The sequence below is a fragment of the Oncorhynchus keta genome, unplaced genomic scaffold, assembly GCF_023373465.1.
Source record: "Oncorhynchus keta strain PuntledgeMale-10-30-2019 unplaced genomic scaffold, Oket_V2 Un_contig_13828_pilon_pilon, whole genome shotgun sequence".
Classification (NCBI taxonomy): Eukaryota; Metazoa; Chordata; class Actinopteri; order Salmoniformes; family Salmonidae; genus Oncorhynchus; species Oncorhynchus keta.
Genome location: NW_026278381.1, coordinates 23,916 through 46,318, shown reverse-complemented (window position 1 = coordinate 46,318; position 22,403 = coordinate 23,916). Strand labels below are relative to the sequence as shown.

General features: G+C 39.3%; 1 long non-coding RNA gene and 1 pseudogene across 2 annotated transcripts; one reads left to right on the top strand and one right to left on the bottom strand.

The window, feature by feature from the left end:
* LOC127918239 (tetratricopeptide repeat protein 30A-like) overlaps positions 1-21,332 on the bottom strand; it is a 44,708-nt pseudogene extending 23,376 nt beyond the window's left edge.
* LOC127918240 (uncharacterized) lies at positions 8,392-9,198 on the top strand. Of its 2 annotated transcripts, none has more exons than XR_008099537.1 (3): positions 8,392-8,535; positions 8,630-8,839; positions 8,872-9,198. It is a non-coding gene; the product is annotated as an uncharacterized LOC127918240 (long non-coding RNA). The 2 variants fall into 2 exon arrangements; XR_008099535.1 differs by having other exon boundaries at positions 8,630-9,025; positions 9,056-9,198.
* Positions 21,333-22,403: the final 1,071 nt, after the last annotated feature.

Genomic DNA, 22,403 nt, shown 5'->3' with positions numbered 1-22,403 from the left:
CAGGATAACCAGACAACATCAACAGGATAACCAGACAACATCAACAGGATAACCAGACAACATCAACAGGATAACCAGACAACATCAACAGGATAACCAGACAACATCAACAGGATAACCAGACAACATCAACAGGATAACCAGACAACATCAACAGGATAACCAGACAACATCAACAGGATAACCAGACAACATCAACAGGATAACCAGACAACATCAACAGGATAACCAGACAACATCAACAGGATAACAGGATAACCAGACAACATCAACAGGATAACCAGACAACATCAACAGGATAACAGGATAACCAGACAGCATCAACAGGATAACCAGACAACATGAACAGGATAACCAGACAACATCAACAGGATAACCAGACAACATCAACAGGATAACCAGACAACATGAACAGGATAACCAGACAACATCAACAGGATAACCAGACAACATCAACAGGATAACCAGACAACATCAACAGGATAACCAGACAACATCAACAGGATAACCAGACAACATCAACAGGATAACCAGACAACATCAACAGGATAACAAGACAACATGAACAGGATAACAAGACAACATCAACAGGATAACCAGACAACATCAACAGGATAACCAGACAACATCAACAGGATAACCAGACAACATCAACAGGATAACAGGATAACCAGACAACATGAACAGGATAACCAGACAACATGAACAGGATAACCAGACAACATCAACAGGATAACCAGACAACATCAACAGGATAACCAGACAACATCAACAGGATAACCAGACAACATGAACAGGATAACAGGATAACCAGACAACATGAACAGGATAACCAGACAACATCAACAGGATAACCAGACAACATGAACAGGATAACCAGACAACATGAACAGGATAACAGGATAACCAGACAACATCAACAGGATAACCAGACAACATCAACAGGATAACCAGACAACATGAACAGGATAACCAGACAACATGAACAGGATAACCAGAGAACATCAACAGGATAACCAGACAACATGAACAGGATAACCAGACAACATGAACAGGATAACAGGATAACCAGACAACATCAACAGGATAACCAGACAACATCAACAGGATAACCAGACAACATCAACAGGATAACCAGACAACATCAACAGGATAACAGGATAACCAGACAACATCAACAGGATAACCAGACAACATCAACAGGATAACAGGATAACCAGACAACATGAACAGGATAACCAGACAACATCAACAGGATAACCAGACAACATCAACAGGATAACCAGACAACATCAACAGGATAACCAGACAACATCAACAGGATAACAGGATAACCAGACAACATCAACAGGATAACAGGATAACCAGACAGCATGAACAGGATAACCAGACAACATGAACAGGATAACCAGACAACATCAACAGGATAACCAGACAACATCAACAGGATAACCAGACAACATCAACAGGATAACCAGACAACATCAACAGGATAACCAGACAACATCAACAGAATAACAGGATAACCAGACAACATCAACAGGATAACAGGATAACCAGACAACATCAACAGGATAACCAGACAACATCAACAGGATAACAGGATAACCAGACAACATCAACATGATAACCAGACAACATCAACAGGATAACAGGATAACCAGACAACATCAACAGGATAACCAGACAACATCAACAGGATAACCAGACAACATCAACAGGATAACCAGACAACATCAACAGGATAACAGGATAACCAGACAACATGAACAGGATAACCAGACAACATGAACAGGATAACCAGACAACATCAACAGGATAACCAGACAACATCAACAGGATAACCAGACAACATCAACAGGATAACCAGACAACATGAACAGGATAACAGGATAACCAGACAACATGAACAGGATAACCAGACAACATCAACAGGATAACCAGACAACATGAACAGGATAACCAGACAACATGAACAGGATAACAGGATAACCAGACAACATCAACAGGATAACCAGACAACATCAACAGGATAACCAGACAACATGAACAGGATAACCAGACAACATGAACAGGATAACCAGAGAACATCAACAGGATAACCAGACAACATGAACAGGATAACCAGACAACATGAACAGGATAACAGGATAACCAGACAACATGAACAGGATAACCAGAGAACATCAACAGGATAACCAGACAACATGAACAGGATAACCAGACAACATGAACAGGATAACAGGATAACCAGACAACATCAACAGGATAACCAGACAACATGAACAGGATAACCAGACAACATCAACAGGATAACCAGACAACATCAACAGGATAACCAGACAACATCAACAGGATAACCAGACAACATGAACAGGATAACAGGATAACCAGACAACATGAACAGGATAACCAGACAACATCAACAGGATAACCAGACAACATGAACAGGATAACCAGACAACATGAACAGGATAACAGGATAACCAGACAACATCAACAGGATAACCAGACAACATCAACAGGATAACAGGATAACCAGACAACATGAACAGGATAACCAGACAACATGAACAGGATAACCAGACAACATCAACAGGATAACCAGACAACATCAACAGGATAACCAGACAACATCAACAGGATAACCAGACAACATGAACAGGATAACAGGATAACCAGACAACATGAACAGGATAACCAGACAACATCAACAGGATAACCAGACAACATGAACAGGATAACCAGACAACATGAACAGGATAACAGGATAACCAGACAACATCAACAGGATAACCAGACAACATCAACAGGATAACCAGACAACATGAACAGGATAACCAGACAACATGAACAGGATAACCAGAGAACATCAACAGGATAACCAGACAACATGAACAGGATAACCAGACAACATGAACAGGATAACAGGATAACCAGACAACATCAACAGGATAACCAGACAACATCAACAGGATAACCAGACAACATCAACAGGATAACCAGACAACATCAACAGGATAACAGGATAACCAGACAACATCAACAGGATAACCAGACAACATCAACAGGATAACAGGATAACCAGACAACATCAACAGGATAACCAGACAACATCAACAGGATAACCAGACAACATCAACAGGATAACCAGACAACATCAACAGGATAACCAGACAACATCAACAGGATAACAGGATAACCAGACAACATCAACAGGATAACAGGGATAACCAGACAGCATGAACAGGATAACCAGACAACATGAACAGGATAACCAGACAACATCAACAGGATAACCAGACAACATCAACAGGATAACCAGACAACATCAACAGGATAACCAGACAACATCAACAGGATAACCAGACAACATCAACAGAATAACAGGATAACCAGACAACATCAACAGGATAACAGGATAACCAGACAACATGAACAGGATAACCAGACAACATGAACAGGATAACAGGATAACCAGACAACATCAACAGGATAACCAGACAACATCAACAGGATAACCAGACAACATGAACAGGATAACCAGACAACATGAACAGGATAACCAGAGAACATCAACAGGATAACCAGACAACATGAACAGGATAACCAGACAACATGAACAGGATAACAGGATAACCAGACAACATCAACAGGATAACCAGACAACATCAACAGGATAACCAGACAACATCAACAGGATAACCAGACAACATCAACAGGATAACAGGATAACCAGACAACATCAACAGGATAACCAGACAACATCAACAGGATAACAGGATAACCAGACAACATGAACAGGATAACCAGACAACATCAACAGGATAACCAGACAACATCAACAGGATAACCAGACAACATCAACAGGATAACCAGACAACATCAACAGGATAACCAGACAACATCAACAGGATAACAGGATAACCAGACAACATCAACAGGATAACCAGACAACATCAACAGGATAACAGGATAACCAGACAACATGAACAGGATAACCAGACAACATCAACAGGATAACCAGACAACATCAACAGGATAACCAGACAACATCAACAGGATAACCAGACAACATCAACAGGATAACAGGATAACCAGACAACATCAACAGGATAACAGGATAACCAGACAGCATGAACAGGATAACCAGACAACATGAACAGGATAACCAGACAACATCAACAGGATAACCAGACAACATCAACAGGATAACCAGACAACATCAACAGGATAACCAGACAACATCAACAGGATAACCAGACAACATCAACAGAATAACAGGATAACCAGACAACATCAACAGGATAACAGGATAACCAGACAACATGAACAGGATAACCAGACAACATGAACAGGATAACAGGATAACCAGACAACATCAACAGGATAACCAGACAACATCAACAGGATAACCAGACAACATGAACAGGATAACCAGACAACATGAACAGGATAACCAGAGAACATCAACAGGATAACCAGACAACATGAACAGGATAACCAGACAACATGAACAGGATAACAGGATAACCAGACAACATCAACAGGATAACCAGACAACATCAACAGGATAACCAGACAACATCAACAGGATAACCAGACAACATCAACAGGATAACAGGATAACCAGACAACATCAACAGGATAACCAGACAACATCAACAGGATAACAGGATAACCAGACAACATGAACAGGATAACCAGACAACATCAACAGGATAACCAGACAACATCAACAGGATAACCAGACAACATCAACAGGATAACCAGACAACATCAACAGGATAACAGGATAACCAGACAACATCAACAGGATAACAGGATAACCAGACAGCATGAACAGGATAACCAGACAACATGAACAGGATAACCAGACAACATCAACAGGATAACCAGACAACATCAACAGGATAACCAGACAACATCAACAGGATAACCAGACAACATCAACAGGATAACCAGACAACATCAACAGAATAACAGGATAACCAGACAACATCAACAGGATAACAGGATAACCAGACAACATCAACAGGATAACCAGACAACATCAACAGGATAACAGGATAACCAGACAACATCAACATGATAACCAGACAACATCAACAGGATAACAGGATAACCAGACAACATCAACAGGATAACAGGATAACAGGATAACCAGACAGCATGAACAGGATAACAGGATAACCAGACAACATCAACAGGATAACCAGACAACATCAACAGGATAACCAGACAACATCAACAGGATAACATGATAACCAGACAACATCAACAGGATAACCAGACAACGTCAACAGGATAACAGGATAACCAGACAACATCAACAGGATAACCAGACAACATGAACAGGATAACACGATAACCAGACAACATCAACAGGATAACCAGACAACATGAACAGGATAACAGGATAACCAGACAACATGAACAGGATAACAGGATAACCAGACAACATCGGAAGACAGAGAGAGAGAGAGGAGACTGGAAGATTGTAACCTGTTTGGTCAGCTTGCGTAGTTGATCTGTCAACTTGGCGTTCATCTCATCAAACTTCCTGAAGGCCTGCGTTGGTCAAACACAACAGAGACATGATCAGAGACAGGAATATTTACCTCAGAATATACAAAGAGCAGCAACAATGACACAGGACTTTAAAGTCTCTGCAATGTAGAGGACTGGTTCATTACATTGTGGAACATTCAGGTCACTGGCTAAAACATGAGACAGAAATATATAATATAATAATAATAATATATGCCATTTAGCAGACGCTTTTATCCAAAGCGACTTACAGACTTACAGTCATGTGTGCATACATTCTACGTATGGGTGGTCCCGGGGATTGAACCCACTGCCCTGGCGTTACAAGCGCCATGCTCTACCAACTGAGCTACAGAAGGACCACATATACACATATATGTGTGTAGTAGTGGTGTGTTTAATGCTACAGATGGTTGATGCTAGTAGAGAATGATTAGTACTAGAGAGTAGGTAGTATAGAGTGATTAGTACTAGACAGTAGGTAGTACACAGTTATTAGTACTAGTAGGCAGTAGGTTGTATACAGTGATTAGTACTAGACAGTAGGTAGTATAGTGATTAGTACTAGTAGAAGGTAGTATAGAGTGATTAGTACTAGGAAGTAGGTAGTATAGAGTGATTAGTACTAGGTAGTAGGGAATATGGGGTGATTAGTACTAGGTAGTAGGTAGTATAGTGATTAGTACTAGGCAGTAGGGAGTATGGGGTGATTATTACTAGGTAGTAGGGAGCATGGGGTGATTAGTACTAGGTAGTAGATAGTATATAGTGATTAGTACTAGGCAGTAGGGAGTATGGGGTGATTATTACTAGGTAGTATGTTGTATACAGTTATTAGTATTAGGTAGTAGGTAGTATAGGGTGATTATTACTAGAGAGTAGGTAGTATAGAGTGATTAGTACTAGGTAGTAGGTTGTATACAGTTATTAGTATTAGGTAGTAGGTAGTATAGGGTGATTATTACTAGAGTAGGTAGTATAAAGTGATTAGTACTAGAGAGTAGGTAGTATAGGGTGATGATTACTAGAGAGTAGGTAGTATAACGTGATTAGTACTAGGTAGTAGGCAGTATAGTGATTAGTACTAGGCAGTAGGTCGTATAGAGTGATTAATACTAGTGGGCAGTAGGTTGTATACAGTGATTAGTACTAGACAGTAGGTAGTACACAGTTATTAGTACTAGGTCATAGGGAGTATGGGGTGATTAGTACTCTGTAGTAGGGAGTATAGTGATAGAACTAGGTAGTAGGGAGCATGGGGTGATTAGTACTAGGTAGTAGGGAGTATAGTGATAGAACTAGGTAGTAGGTAGTATAGAGTGATTAGTACTAGGTAGTAGGTAGCATAGGGTGATTATTACTAGAGAGTAGGTAGTATAAAGTGGTTAGTACTAGGTAGTAGGTAGTATAGTGATTAGAACTAGGTAGTAGGTAGTATAGTGATTAGTACTAGGTAGTATAGTGATTAGTACTAGGTAGTAGGTAGTATAGAGTGATTAGTACTAGGTAGTAGGTAGTATAGTGATTAGTACTAGGTAGTAGGTAGTATAGGGTGATTAGTACTAGGTAGTAGGTAGTCTAGTGATTAGTACTAGGTAGTTGGTAGTATAGAGTGATTAGTACTCGGTAGTAGGTAGTATAGAGTGATTAGTACTAGGTAGTATAGTGATTAGTACTAGGTAGTAGGTAGTATAGGGTGATTAGTACTAGGTAGTAGGTAGTCTAGTGATTAGTACTAGGTAGTAGGTAGTATAGAGTGATTAGTACTAGGCAGTAGGTAGTATAGTGATTAGTACTAGGTAGTAGGTAGTATAGTGATTAGAACTAGGTAGTAGGTAGTATAGAGTGATTAGTACTAGGTAGTAGGTAGTATAGTGATTAGTACTAGACAGTAGGTAGTATAGAGTGATTAGTACTAGGTAGTAGGTAGTATAGTGATTAGAACTAGGTAGTATGTAGTATAGTGATTAGTACTAGGTAGTAGGTAGTATAGTGATTAGAACTAGGTAGTAGGTAGTATAGGGTGATTATTACTAGAGTAGGTAGTATATAGTGATTAGTACTAGTAGGGGTAGTATAGTGATTAGTACTAGGCAGTAGGTAGTATAGAGTGATTAGTACTAGGTAGTAGGTAGTATAGTGATTAGAACTAGGTAGTAGGTAGTATAAAGTGATTACTACTAGGTAGTAGGTGGTACAGGGTGATTATTACTAGAGAGTGGGTAGTATAGAGTGATTAGTACTAGGTAGTAGGTGGTACAGGGTGATTATTACTAGAGAGTAGGTAGTATAGAGTGATTAGTACTAGGTAGTATGGGGTGATTAGTACTAGGTAGTAGGTAGTATAGTGATTAGTACTAGGTAGTAGGTAGTATGGAGTGATTAGTACTAGGCAGTCGGTAGTATAGTGATTAGAACTAGGTAGTAGGAAGTATAGTGATTAGAACTAGGTAGTAGGAAGTATAGTGATTAGTACTAGGTAGTAGGTAGTATGGAGTGATTAGTACTAGGTAGTAGGTGGTACAGGGTGTAAATGGTGTGTCGTTTTGTTGTTACCTCCTCTGGAGCTGTCTGGCAGGTCAACATGGCATCCAGAAACTCATACAGATACTGGAACGGTAGAGACCACATAGATCAACTGTTTATTACATAGCAGGAGAAGGAGGACCAGAAAATGAATTGGGGATGTGTAGCAAGAACAGGATTTATATAGAGGTCTTTCAACCCTACAGGATTTATATAGAGGTCTTTCAATCCAGAACAGGATTTATATAGAGGTCTTTCAATCCTACAGGATTTATATAGAGTCTTTCAATCTACAGGATTTATGTAGAGGTCTTTCAATCCCACAGGATTTATATAGAGGTCTTTCAATCCCACAGGATTTATATAGAGGTCTTTCAATCCCACAGGATTTATATAGAGGTCTTTCAATCCCACAGGATTTATATAGAGGTCTTTCAATCCCACAGGATTTATGTAGAGGTCTTTCAATCCCACAGAATTTATATAGAGGTCTTTCAATCCAGAACAGGATTTATATAGAGGTCTTTCAATCTAGAACAGGATTTATGTAGAGGTCTTTCAATCCCACAGGATTTATATAGAGGTCTTTCAATCCCACAGGATTTATATAGAGGTCTTTCAATCCCACAGGATTTATATAGAGGTCTTTCAATCCCACAGGATTTATATAGAGGTCTTTCAATCCCACAGGATTTATATAGAGGTCTTTCAATCCCACAGGATTTATGTAGAGGTCTTTCAATCCCACAGGATTTATATAGAGGTCTTTCAATCTAGAACAGGATTTATATAGAGGTCTTTCAATCCCACAGGATTTATATAGAGGTCTTTCAATCCCACAGGATTTATATAGAGGTCTTTCAATCTAGAACAGGATTTATATAGAGGTCTTTCAATCCCACAGGATTTATATAGAGGTCTTTCAATCCAGAACAGGATTTATATAGAGGTCTTTCAATCCCACAGGATTTATATAGAGGTCTTTCAATCCCACGTGGAAAATGTAATGTGGACAGCACATCAGGGTCAGACTAACATGTATGCTTTTGAAGTAAACTATCCCTAGTGACTGACCGTAGGGATGTAGTATGAACATATAGGACAATACAAGGGACCTGTGGTTCTTACCGGGGTGAGGAACTTGTAGGTGAGGTGTGCATTCTCTGCCATCACATCAGCAGCCAGATCAAAATACTGAGACAGAGAGAGTATAGTAGATATACAGTAGAGTACAGTAGAGTACAGTATAACAGTAGGTGAGGTGTGCATTCTCTGCCATCACATCAGCAGCCAGATCAAAATACTGAGACAGAGAGAGAGAGTATAGTAGATATACAGTAGAGTACAGTAGAGTACAGTATAACAGTAGGTGAGGTGTGCATTCTCTGCCATCACATCAGCAGCCAGATCAAAATACTGAGACAGAGAGAGTATAGTAGATATACAGTAGAGAACAGTAGAGTACAGTATAACAGTAGGTGAGGTGTGCATTCTCTGCCATCACATCAGCAGCCAGATCAAAATACTGAGACAGAGAGAGAGAGTATAGTAGATATACAGTAGAGTACAGTAGAGTACAGTATAACAGTAGGTGAGGTGTGCATTCTCTGCCATCACATCAGCAGCCAGATCAAAATACTGAGACAGAGAGAGAGAGTATAGTAGATATACAGTAGAGTACAGTAGAGTACAGTATAACAGTAGGTGAGGTGTGCATTCTCTGCCATCACATCAGCAGCCAGATCAAAATACTGAGACAGAGAGAGAGAGTATAGTAGATATACAGTAGAGTACAGTAGAGTACAGTAGAGTACAGTAGAGTACAGTATAACAGTAGAGTACAGTATAACAGTAGAGTACAGTATAACAGTAGGTGAGGTGTGCATTCTCTGCCATCACATCAGCAGCCAGATCAAAATACTGAGACAGAGAGAGTATAGTAGATATACAGTAGAGTACAGTAGAGTACAGTATAACAGTAGGTGAGGTGTGCATTCTCTGCCATCACATCAGCAGCCAGATCAAAATACTGAGACAGAGAGAGAGAGTATAGTAGATATACAGTAGAGTACAGTAGTAGAGTACAGTAGTAGAGTACAGTATAATAGTAGAGTACAGTATAACAGTAGGTGAGGTGTGCATTCTCTGCCATCACATCAGCAGCCAGATCAAAATACTGAGACAGAGAGAGAGAGAGTATAGTAGATATACAGTAGAGTACAGTAGAGTACAGTATAACAGTAGAGTACAGTATAACAGTAGAGTACAGTATAACAGTATAATATATTAGACTACAGTATAATATAGTAGAGTACAGTATAATAGTATAATATATTAGACTACAGTATAATATAATATAGTAGAGTACAGTATAATAGTATAATATATTAGACTACAGTATAATATAGTAGAGTACAGTATAATAGTATAATAGAGTAGAGTACAGTATAATATAGTAGAGTACAGTAGAGTATAGTATAATATAGTAGAGTACAGTATAATAGTATAATAGAGTAGAGATAGTATAATAGTATAATATAGTAGAGTACAGTATAATAGTATAATAGAGTAGAGATAGTATAATAGTATAATATAGTAGAGTACAGTAGAGTATAGTATAATATAGTAGAGTACAGTATAATAGTATAATAGAGTAGAGATAGTATAATAGTATAATATAGTAGAGTACAGTAGAGTATAGTATAATATAGTAGAGTACAGTATAATAGTATAATATAGTAGAGTACAGTATAGTATACTATAATATAGTAGAGTAAGTATAATAGTATAATATAGTAGAATACAGTATAATAGTATAATAGAGTAGAGTACAGTATAATAGTATAATATATTAGACTACAGTATAATATAGTAGAGTACAGTATAATAGTATAATAGAGTAGAGTGCAGTAGAGTATAGTATAATATAGTAGAGTACTGTATAATAGTATAATAGAGTAGAGTGCAGTAGAGTATAGTATAATATAGTAGAGTACAGTATAATAGTATAATAGAGTAGAGTACAGTAGAGTATAGTACAATATAGTAGAGTACTGTATAATTGTATAATAGAGTAGAGTGCAGTAGAGTATAGTATAATATAGTAGAGTACAGTAGAGTACAGTAGAGTACTGTATAATAGTATAATATACTATAGTACCGTAGAATACCCTACCTCATATTTGCAGTATAGTATAATAGAGTAGAGTACAGTAGAGTATAGTATAATATAGTAGAATACCCTACCTCATATTTGCAGTATAGTATAATATAGTACTGTATAATAGTATAATAGAGTAGAGTACAGTAGAGTATAGTATAATATAGTAGAATACCCTACCTCATATTTGCAGTATAGTATAATATAGTACTGTATAATAGTATAATAGAGTAGAGTACAGTAGAGTATAGTATAATATAGTAGAATACCCTACCTCATATTTGCAGTATAGTATAATATAGTACTGTATAATAGTATAATAGAGTAGAGTACAGTAGAGTATAGTATAATATAGTAGAATACCCTACCTCATATTTGCAGTATAGTATAATATAGTACTGTATAATAGTATAATAGAGTAGAGTACAGTAGAGTATAGTATAATATAGTAGAATACCCTACCTCATATTTGCAGTATAGTATAATATAGTACTGTATAATAGTATAATAGAGTAGAGTACCGTAGAGTATAGTAGAATACCCTACCTCATATTTGCAGTATAGTATAATATAGTACTGTATAATAGTATAATATAGTAGAATACCCTACCTCATATTTGCAGTATAGTATAATATAGTACTGTATAATAGTATAATATAGTAGAACACCCTACCTCATATTTGCAGTATAGTATAATATAGTACTGTATAATAGTATAATAGAGTAGAGTACAGTAGAGTATAGTATAATATAGTAGAATACCCTACCTCATATTTGCAGTATAGTATAATATAGTACTGTATAATAGTATAATAGAGTAGAGTACAGTAGAGTATAGTATAATATAGTAGAATACCCTACCTCATATTTGCAGTATAGTATAATATAGTACTGTATAATAGTATAATAGAGTAGAGTACAGTAGAGTATAGTATAATATAGTAGAATACCCTACCTCATATTTGCAGTATAGTATAATATAGTACTGTATAATAGTATAATAGAGTAGAGTACAGTAGAGTATAGTATAATATAGTAGAATACCCTACCTCATATTTGCAGTATAGTATAATATAGTACTGTATAATAAATAGTATAATAGAGTAGAGTACAGTAGAGTATAGTATAATATAGTAGAATACCCTACCTCATATTTGCAGTATAGTATAATATAGTACTGTATAATAGTATAATAGAGTACAGTAGAGTATAGTATAATATAGTAGAATACCCTACCTCATATTTGCAGTATAGTATAATATAGTACTGTATAATAGTATAATAGAGTAGAACACCCTACCTCATATTTGCAGTATAGTATAATATAGTACTGTATAATAGTATAATATAGTAGAACACCCTACCTCATATTTGCAGTATAGTATAATATAGTACTGTATAATAGTATAATAGAGTAGAGTACAGTAGAGTATAGTATAATATAGTAGAATACCCTACCTCATATTTGCAGTATAGTATAATATAGTACTGTATAATAGTATAATAGAGTAGAGTACCGTAGAGTATAGTAGAATACCCTACCTCATATTTGCAGTATAGTATAATATAGTACTGTATAATAGTATAATAGAGTAGAGTACAGTAGAGTATAGTATAATATAGTAGAATACCCTACCTCATATTTGCAGTATAGTATAATATAGTACTGTATAATAGTATAATAGAGTACAGTAGAGTATAGTATAATATAGTAGAATACCCTACCTCATATTTGCAGTATAGTATAATATAGTACTGTATAATAGTATAATAGAGTACAGTAGAGTATAGTATAATATAGTAGAATACCCTACCTCATATTTGCAGTATAGTATAATATAGTACTGTATAATAGTATAATAGAGTACAGTAGAGTATAGTATAATATAGTAGAATATCCTACCTCATATTTGCAGTATAGTATAATATAGTACTGTATAATAGTATAATATAGTAGAACACCCTACCTCATATTTGCAGTATAGTATAATATAGTACTGTATAATAGTATAATAGAGTAGAGTACAGTAGAGTATAGTATAATATAGTAGAATACCCTACCTCATATTTGCAGTATAGTATAATATAGTACTGTATAATAGTATAATAGAGTAGAGTACCGTAGAGTATAGTAGAATACCCTACCTCATATTTGCAGTATAGTAGCAGCAGGTTTCCGAAGGTGACCGGGGGGAAGGGGATCTGCTGCAGGAGGAAGGCCAGTTTCTCAAAACCCTCCGATGGCTTCTTATCCATGTTCATCAGGGCCTGGTTGTGGAGCGTCACTGGATCCAGCTCCTACAAGACAACAGACATGTGGAAATAACTATTTGTTCTTTAACTAACTTGCCTAGTTAAATACAGGATCAAATAAAACACATTTAAAGGATATTTCATTGTCCATTGGTTAGAAGGAGAATGTCTCCACACACACACACACACACACACACACACACACACACACACACACACACACACACACACACACACACACACACACACACACACACACACACACACACACACACACACACACACACACACACACACGTCACAACAGCTTTCTGTCTGACAGAGTGCTCCTGGTCCCCTGATCCCCATCAGTGTGTGAGTGTTGATATACGGGCGGCAGCGTAGCCTAGTGGTTAGAGCGTTGGACTAGTAACCGGAAGGTTGCGAGTTCAAACCCCGAGCTGACAAGGTACAAATCTGTCGTTCTGCCCCTGAACAGGCAGTTAACCCACTGTTCCCAGAATATGTTCTTAACTGACTTGCCTGGTTAAATAAAGGTAAAATAAAAAATAAAATAATAGATGGTCACTAGAGGGCAGCACCCACTGAGCCACAGATAGAGATGTACCTTACAGCATTCACTGTCTCCAACCTACATGAGTGGTAAGGGCTGACATATGTACACACACAAGTACACACACAGTACCTCCTCTGATCTGGGAGGCATGTCAGTCAAGGCCTCCTGAGCTGCATCGCCTGGAGACAGACAGACAGAGAGACAGAGTTGAGCTTACTTACAAGCCCTTATGCAGTTTAAGTAAAAAATAGATAAGTTTAAAAAAATTATAATAAAAGTAACAAAGAAATTAAAGAGCAGCAGTAAAATAACATTAGCGAGGCTATATAATGTGCGGGGCACCGGTTAGTCGAGGTAATTGAGGTGATATGTACATGTAGGTAGAGTTAAAGTGACTACGCATAGATTATAAACAGAGAGTACCAGCCTGGTATACTATGAGAACGGACAGTTTTCAGCTGGTAATTTCTGACAGCCTGGTCACAGTACACCCCCTGGACAGAATGCTAGTCTATCACAGTACACCCCCTGGACAGAATGCTAGTCTATCACAGTACACCCCCTGGACAGAATGCTAGTCTATCACAGTACACCCCCTGGACAGAATGCTAGTCTATCACAGTACACCCCCTGGACAGAATGCTAGTCTATCACAGTACACCCCCTGGACAGAATGCTAGTCTATCACAGTACACCCCCTGGATCACAGTACACCCCCTGGACAGAATGCTAGTCTATCACAGTACACCCCCTGGACAGAATGCTAGTCTATCACAGTACACCCCCTGGACAGAATGCTAGTCTATCACAGTACACCCCCTGGATCACAGTACACCCCCTGGATAGAATGCTAGTCTATCACAGTACACCCCCTGGACAGAATGCTAGTCTATCACAGTACACCCCCTGGATCACAGTACACCCCCTGGATAGAATGCTAGTCTATCACAGTACACCCCCTGGACAGAATGCTAGTCTATCACAGTACACCCCCTGGACAGAATGCTAGTCTATCACAGTACACCCCCTGGACAGAATGCTAGTCTATCACAGTACACCCCCTGGACAGAATGCTAGTCCATCACAGTACACCCCCTGGACAGAATGCTAGTCTATCACAGTACACCCCCTGGACAGTACACCCCCTTAATGCTGAGAGTCAAGCAGAAAGTCAATCAGGTCCCATTTTTACAGTTTTTGTTACGACTCGGCCGGGGATTGAACTCCCAACCCTCCAATCTCAGGGCGGATACTCTAACCACAAGGCTGCTGAATGTACTCACAGTTTTTGAGCTGGTATTCTATAGCAGCCTTGAGGTTGAAGCCTTCTATGAGGGCGGTCTCATGTAGGATCAGGGTGTTCCCAACACTCCTCACGTCAATGCCCTCTGTCGTCATGCCAACGCTCAGCTCTGGACGACGAGAACACACACACACAGCACAGAGATACAGGATGGTCAGGGAAAACATGGATGAGAAGGAGGGTCACTAAGGGAAAACCCCAACAGAGTGATCAGGTATCTAACTAAACAGGTGTGCTGTCATTTTAAAGCCGACCTGGATGTTCCCTGATCCCTCTCTCGATGATCTCTCCCATGAAGTTGAGGGCCTGACCATACTGTTTCATACTGTAGTAGCACAGACCTATGTTGTAGGACAGTTCTGAGACAGGAGGGAGGAGAGAGAGGCAGGGAGAGGAGGAGGGAATTAGTGGGGAGGGACAGGGAGATAGGGAGGGCGGAGAGGAGAGAGAGAGGGAGAGAGAGAAGGAGAGAATTAGGGGGAGAGGAGAGAGGAGGGAGGGAGGGAGAGAATTAGGGGAGAGGAGAGAGAGGGGAGGGAGAGGAGGAGAGAATTAGGGGAGAGGAGAGAGGGGATAGAGAGGAGGAGAGAATTAGGGGAGAGGAGAGAGAGGGAGAGAAGGGAGATAATTATGGGGGAGAGGAGAGAGAGGGATAGAGAGGAGGAGAGAATTAGGGGAGAGGAGAGAGAGGAGGGAGAGAAGGAGAGAATTAGGGGAGAGGAGAGAGAGGAGAGAGGAAGGAGAGAATTAGGGGAGAGGAGAGAGGGAGGAAGAGAAGGAGATAATTATGGGGGAGAGGAGAGAGAGGGATAGAGAGGAGGAGAGAATTAGAGGGGAGAGGAGAGAGAGGGAGGGAGAGAAGGAGAGAATTAGGGGAGAGGAGAGAGAGGGAGAGAGGAAGGAGAGAGAATTAGGGGAGAGGAGAGAGAGGGAGGAAGAGAAGGAGATAATTATGGGGAGAGGAGAGAGAGGGATAGAGAGGAGGAGAGAATTAGAGGGGAGAGGAGAGAGAGGGAGGAGAGGAGGAGAAATTAGGGGAGGAAGAGAGAGATTCAGCAAATGCAAGAGACTTTTAGGACAGGCAAAAGGTTAGACGTTTTCCTTGGTGTGTGTGTGAGTGTGAGTGTGTGCATGCAGTTACCTGGTTGGTAGCCCAGCACCTGCATGGCAGACATGAACTTCTTGCAAGCCTCCTCGTACTCCCCCTCCTTGTAGAGTAGACAGCCCATGTCCACGTCATAGTCTGGAGTCGTCCTGGGAAGCTGCTCTACCAGTGTCTGACAGGGAGAGGGTTCATAAGGGCTTATAAGAGGTCATAAAGGGTTATAGGGAGTCATAAGGGCATATTCGTTGAGAACATTTGTCATAAGGGGTTTCAAGGGTTTCTAAATGGATCAAAAAACACTAACTAAGCAGTTATAAGAGGTTATATTAGGTTCTCCTGACCTCATGACATACAGTAACTACCAGGTACATGATTCTGGTCTTTAGTTCTGGTTCTAGTTCCAGTTCTGGTTTAGTTATGTTCTAGTTCTGGTTAAGGTATGGTTCTAGTTCTGGGTCTAGTTAAGTTCTGTTCAATTTCTGGTTAAGTTCTGGTTCTAGTTCTGGTTTAGTTCTGGTTCTAGTTCTGGTTCTAGTCAATGGTTCTAGTCAATGGTTCTAGTTCAGGTTCTAGTCATGGCTCTAGTCAAGGCTCTAGTCATAGGTCTAGTTCAGGTTCTAGTCATGGTTCTAGTCATGGTTGTAGTTCTAGTCATTGTTCTAGTTCAGGTTCAAGTCATGGTTCTAGTTCTGGTTCTAGTCATGGTTCAATTGATGTTCTAGTCATGGTTCTAGTTCTAGTTCAGGTTCTAGTTCTGGTTCTAGTTCAGGTTCTAGTCATGGTTCTAGTTCTGGTTCTAGTCATGGTTCTAGTTCTATTCATGGTTCTAGTCATGGTTCTAGTTCTGGTGCTAATTATGGTTCTAGTTATGGCCAAGTCCAGTATATGTCCAATACTAGTCTCTACTAACCTTCGCTCCAGAGTACTCCTCTTCTCCGTATTTGATGGATGCCTGCAGTTTGATCATCTGTGGGAGAGAAGGACAGAACATGGGTCAGAAGAGAGAATAACTAAGAGAATATGGTTGAAGAATAGAATTATATCTCAGTGTGGTAAGATAACTCTACCTGGTAGTAAACATTATAAATCTAGCTGGTAGTAAACATTAGAACTCTACCTGGTAGTAAACATTATAACTCTACCTGGTAGTAAACATTATAACTCTACCTGGTGGGTCTGGTAGTAAACATTATAACTCTACCTGGTAGTAAACATGACTCTACCTGGTGGGTCTGGTAGTAAACATTACAACTCTACCTGGTGGGGCTGGTAGTAAACATTATAACTCTACCTGGTGGGGCTGTTAGTAAACATTATAACTCTACCTGGTAGTAAACATTATAACTCTACCTGGTAGTAAACATTATGACTCTACCTGGTAGTAAACATTATAACTCTACCTGGTAGTAAACATTATAACTCTACCTGGTAGTAAACATTACAACTGTACCTGGTAGTAAACATTATAACTCTACCTGGTAGTAAACATTATGACTCTACCTGGTAGTAAACATTATAACTCTACCTGGTAGTAAACATTATGACTCTACCTGGTAGTAAACATTATAACTCTACCTGGTAGTAAACATTATAACTCTACCTGGTGGGGCTGGTAGTAAACATTATAACTCTACCTGGTAGTAAACATTATAACTCTACCTGGTGGGTCTGATAGTAAACATTATAACTCTACCTGGTAGTAAACATTATAACTCTACCTGGTAGTAAACATTATAACTCTACCTGGTAGTAAACATTATAACTCTACCTGGTGGGTCTGATAGTAAACATTATAACTCTGCCTGGTAGTAAACATATAACTCTACCTGGTAGTAAACATTATAACTCTACCTGGTAGTAAACATTATAACTCTACCTGGTAGTAAACATTTTAACTCTGCCTGGTGGGTCGAGTAGTAAACATTATAACTCTACCTGGTAGTAAACATTATAACTCTACCTGGTGGGTCTGGTAGAAAACATTATAACTCTACCTGGTGGGTCTGATAGTAAACATTATAACTCTACCTGGTAGTAAACATTATAACTATACCTGGTAGTAAACATTATAACTCTACCTGGTAGTAAACATAACTCTACCTGGTAGTAAACATTTTAACTCTACCTGGTGGGTCTGGTAGAAAACATTATAACTCTGCCTGGTAGTAAACATTATAACTCTACCTGGTGGGTCTGGTAGTAAACATTATAACTCTACCTGGTAGTAAACATTATGACTCTACCTGGTAGTAAACATTATAACTCTACCTGGTGGGGCTGGTAGTAAACATAATAACTCTCTACCTGGTAGTAAACATTATGACTCTACCTGGTAGTAAACATTATGACTCTACCTGGTAGTAAACATTATGACTCTACTGGTAGTAAACATTATGACTCTACCTGGTAGTAAACATTATGACTCTACCTGGTAGTAAACATTATAACTCTACCTGGTAGTAAACATTATAACTCTACCTGGTAGTAAACATAATAACTCTACCTGGTAGTAAACATAATAACTCTACCTGGTAGTAAACATTATAACTCTACCTGGTAGTAAACATAATAACTCTACCTGGTAGTAAACATTATAACTCTACCTGGTAGTAAACATTATAACTCTACCTGGTAGTAAACATTATAACTCTGCCTGGTAGTAAACATTATAACTCTACCTGGTAGTAAACATAATAACCCTACCTGGTAGTAAACATTATAAATATACCTGGTAGTAAACATTATAACTCTACCTGGTAGTAAACATTATAACTCTACCTGGTAGTAAACATTATAACTATATCTGGTAGTAAACATTATAACTATATCTGGTAGTAAACATTATAACTATACCTGATAGTAAACATTATAACTCTACCTGGTAGTAAACATTATAACTCTACCTGGTAGTAAACATTATAACTATATCTGGTAGTAAACATTATAACTATACCTGGTAGTAAACATTATAACTCTACCTGGTAGTAAACATTATAACTCTACCTGGTAGTAAACATTATAACTCTACCTGGTAGTAAACATTATAACTATATCTGGTAGTAAACATTATAACTATACCTGGTAGTAAACATTATAACTCTACCTGGTGGGGCAGGAGAGGTTCGGATCCTGGTAAATAGGTTCCAGAACAAAACAGTCCAAAACTGAGAGGTTCTGGTTCCTGTTGTGGCAGGATCCGGCTCAAATGAGCACTGATTCTACCTCTACCTTGGTATTATAACTTCATGTAGGAAGTGTACCTTGGTGTGGCTGGTAGGGTTGTCCAATAGAAAGGTAGCCTTCATGGCCTCGGGGTAGGCACAGGCCCCGTACAGAGACTGGGCGTAATACAGCCTGTACTCCTCCACCTCGGGGTGTAGCTGGGTCAGCTGCTCATAGCACTCTGCTGCGTTGGTGAAGTCCTGCATGTGGTAGTAGCAGTAGCCTGCAGAGACAGGGCTGCCCGTGACTGGGAGGAGGAGGAGAAGGTAGAGGAGGAGGAGAATAAGAAGATTAGAGGCTCCATTCAATCCATATCGCCCAAGTTCAGCACTATATGGCGATTGACATTTAAAGGTAATGTTCGCATTCCATGAGACTACAGTCACGGTAAACGCTGCATATATTGGCTAAAGGTCATCGAAAATTACCTTTAAAATTTCAAGAACGCTGTAGTGATTAACTGCCGATACGGATTGAATCGAGCCCTAGATGTATTGTCCAATGAAAGAGTCTGAGGACAGTCTGTTTGTGCTATCATGACAAGCTATCATGACAAGTCACTCATTAGCAAGCTAAACATTGGCTTGCCGGTGACAGCAATGGAGTTGGCAATAGCACAAACTGATCTGAGAGCAGGCTATAGGAGACGATAGATCTGGGAGCCAGGCTATAGGAGACAACAGACCTGGGACCAGGCTACAACAGACCTGGGACCAGGCTATAGAAGGAGACAACAGATCTGGGGCCAGGCTATAGGAGACAACAGACCTGGGACCAGGCTATAGAAGGAGACAACAGACCTGGGACCAGGCTATAGAAGGAGAAAACAGATCTGAGACCAGGCTATAGAAGGAGACAACAGACCTGAGACCAGGCTATAGAAGGAGACAACAGATCTGGGACCAGGCTATAGAAGGAGACAACAGACCTGGGACCAGGCTATAGAAGGAGACAACAGACCTGGGACCAGGTTATAGAAGGAGACAACAGACCTGGGACCAGGCTAAAGAAGGAGACAACAGATCTGGGAGCACACACACACACACACACACACACACACACACACACACACACACACACACACTACCTTCATCTGTTTCTGCAGTTCATTGCTGAGGATGTGGATAGCCTCTCCATACCGCCCATCTTTGATCTATAGGAGAACAGAGTTAGCAGCTAGTTATAAAATAATACATGAGCTATCTAGCTAGCTATGTTGTCACACTTAGTTCGTTAGCTAGCCTGAGCCTTGAAAAATTGAAGGGTATGTCAGGCTAGCTTAATCAAAGTTAGCTAGCTTGCTATAGCCCCAATTTGTGACATTCGTATTGTGACGTTAGCTAGCTGGAATTCGCTATATAATCAACATGATAACTTGATAAAATACCACAAGTTAAAATAACCAGTTTCATTATCAGCTAACTTGCTATCATGGCTAGCGTTGGTATCCATGGTATGTAACGTTAGCTATGCAAGCGACCAACTTCTCACCATTTTGTAGACAGTGGCGGTGTATTCGCCGTCTTTAATCGTTGTCAGTGTCATGATTTTGCCGCTAAATCTACAGTTCTCAAGCTAAGACTATTTTCAAGCGAAAAACGATTTCCGATTTACCAATAATCCCAATTAGTGCACCATGTTTAGGCGTTATTTACTTTTCTACGTTCAACTCACAGGAAGTGTTACTTAGCAACCGTACAGGAAACGCCCCCGACGTTTAATAACTTTAAAACAACCAATGAGGAGCGTCTGTTATGAGTATTACCATAGAGATTGACAGAGACCTTTAGTGGCCAAAAGGCTGTTTTAGTATGGGCAGCACCATTGAATGCTTCCACCATTCTTCTGCCATTTAAAGTAGTCAAGTGGGTGGGGATTCCTATGTGTTATAGCACAGACTATCCATTATATTGACCAAAGTGGCCGATCTAACAATGAAAATAAATGTGTTAAAGGCAGTGGGAGGCAAGATCAGGTAGAACCATTCTAGACAATGAGAGGCAGATTCAGCGTGTGAATAACAGGCACAACTTCGATATAATGTGTTTTTTCTTCTCAAAGTTATCTGGATGTCACATGACCCTCTTATGTCAGTACACTCGTACCAACCTAAGCCTTACAAAACTTATATTCCATCAAATAAACCACACATAAAGATGAGTCCTCTATCTATTTCTTTGTGTAGGACACTTTTCCTGCAAAGAACATTTTCCAATTTTCTAATAAATGGAAAACACCAGTTGATGAGATTTAATGCTGCCCACCCCTTCCGTATCATGACAAGGTATGTTGAGATATATATATAATTAAAAAAGCTCTATAGAAGTTTTAATACATTATTATTATTATTATTAGGTTGTGGTGGACTGTCATAATCACTGAAGTTAGTATACAAACTAAAGTGTGCATACTTCCACCTGGAGGGTGTTGTCTGAACAGGTATAAAGACAAGGTTGGTGATTTACTGCCCCCTGGAGGAGCGTTGTCTGAACAGGTATAAAGACAAGGTTGGTGATTTACTGCCCCCTGGTGGGTGTTGTCTGAACAGGTATAAAGACAAGGTTGGTGATTTACTGCCCCCAGTGGGTGTTGTCTGAACAGGTATAAAGACAAGGTTGGTGATTTACTGCCCCCTGGAGGTGTTGTCTGAACAGGTATAAAGACAAGGTTGGTGATTTACTGCCCCTGGAGGGTGTTGTCTGAACAGGTATAAAGACACAGTTGGTG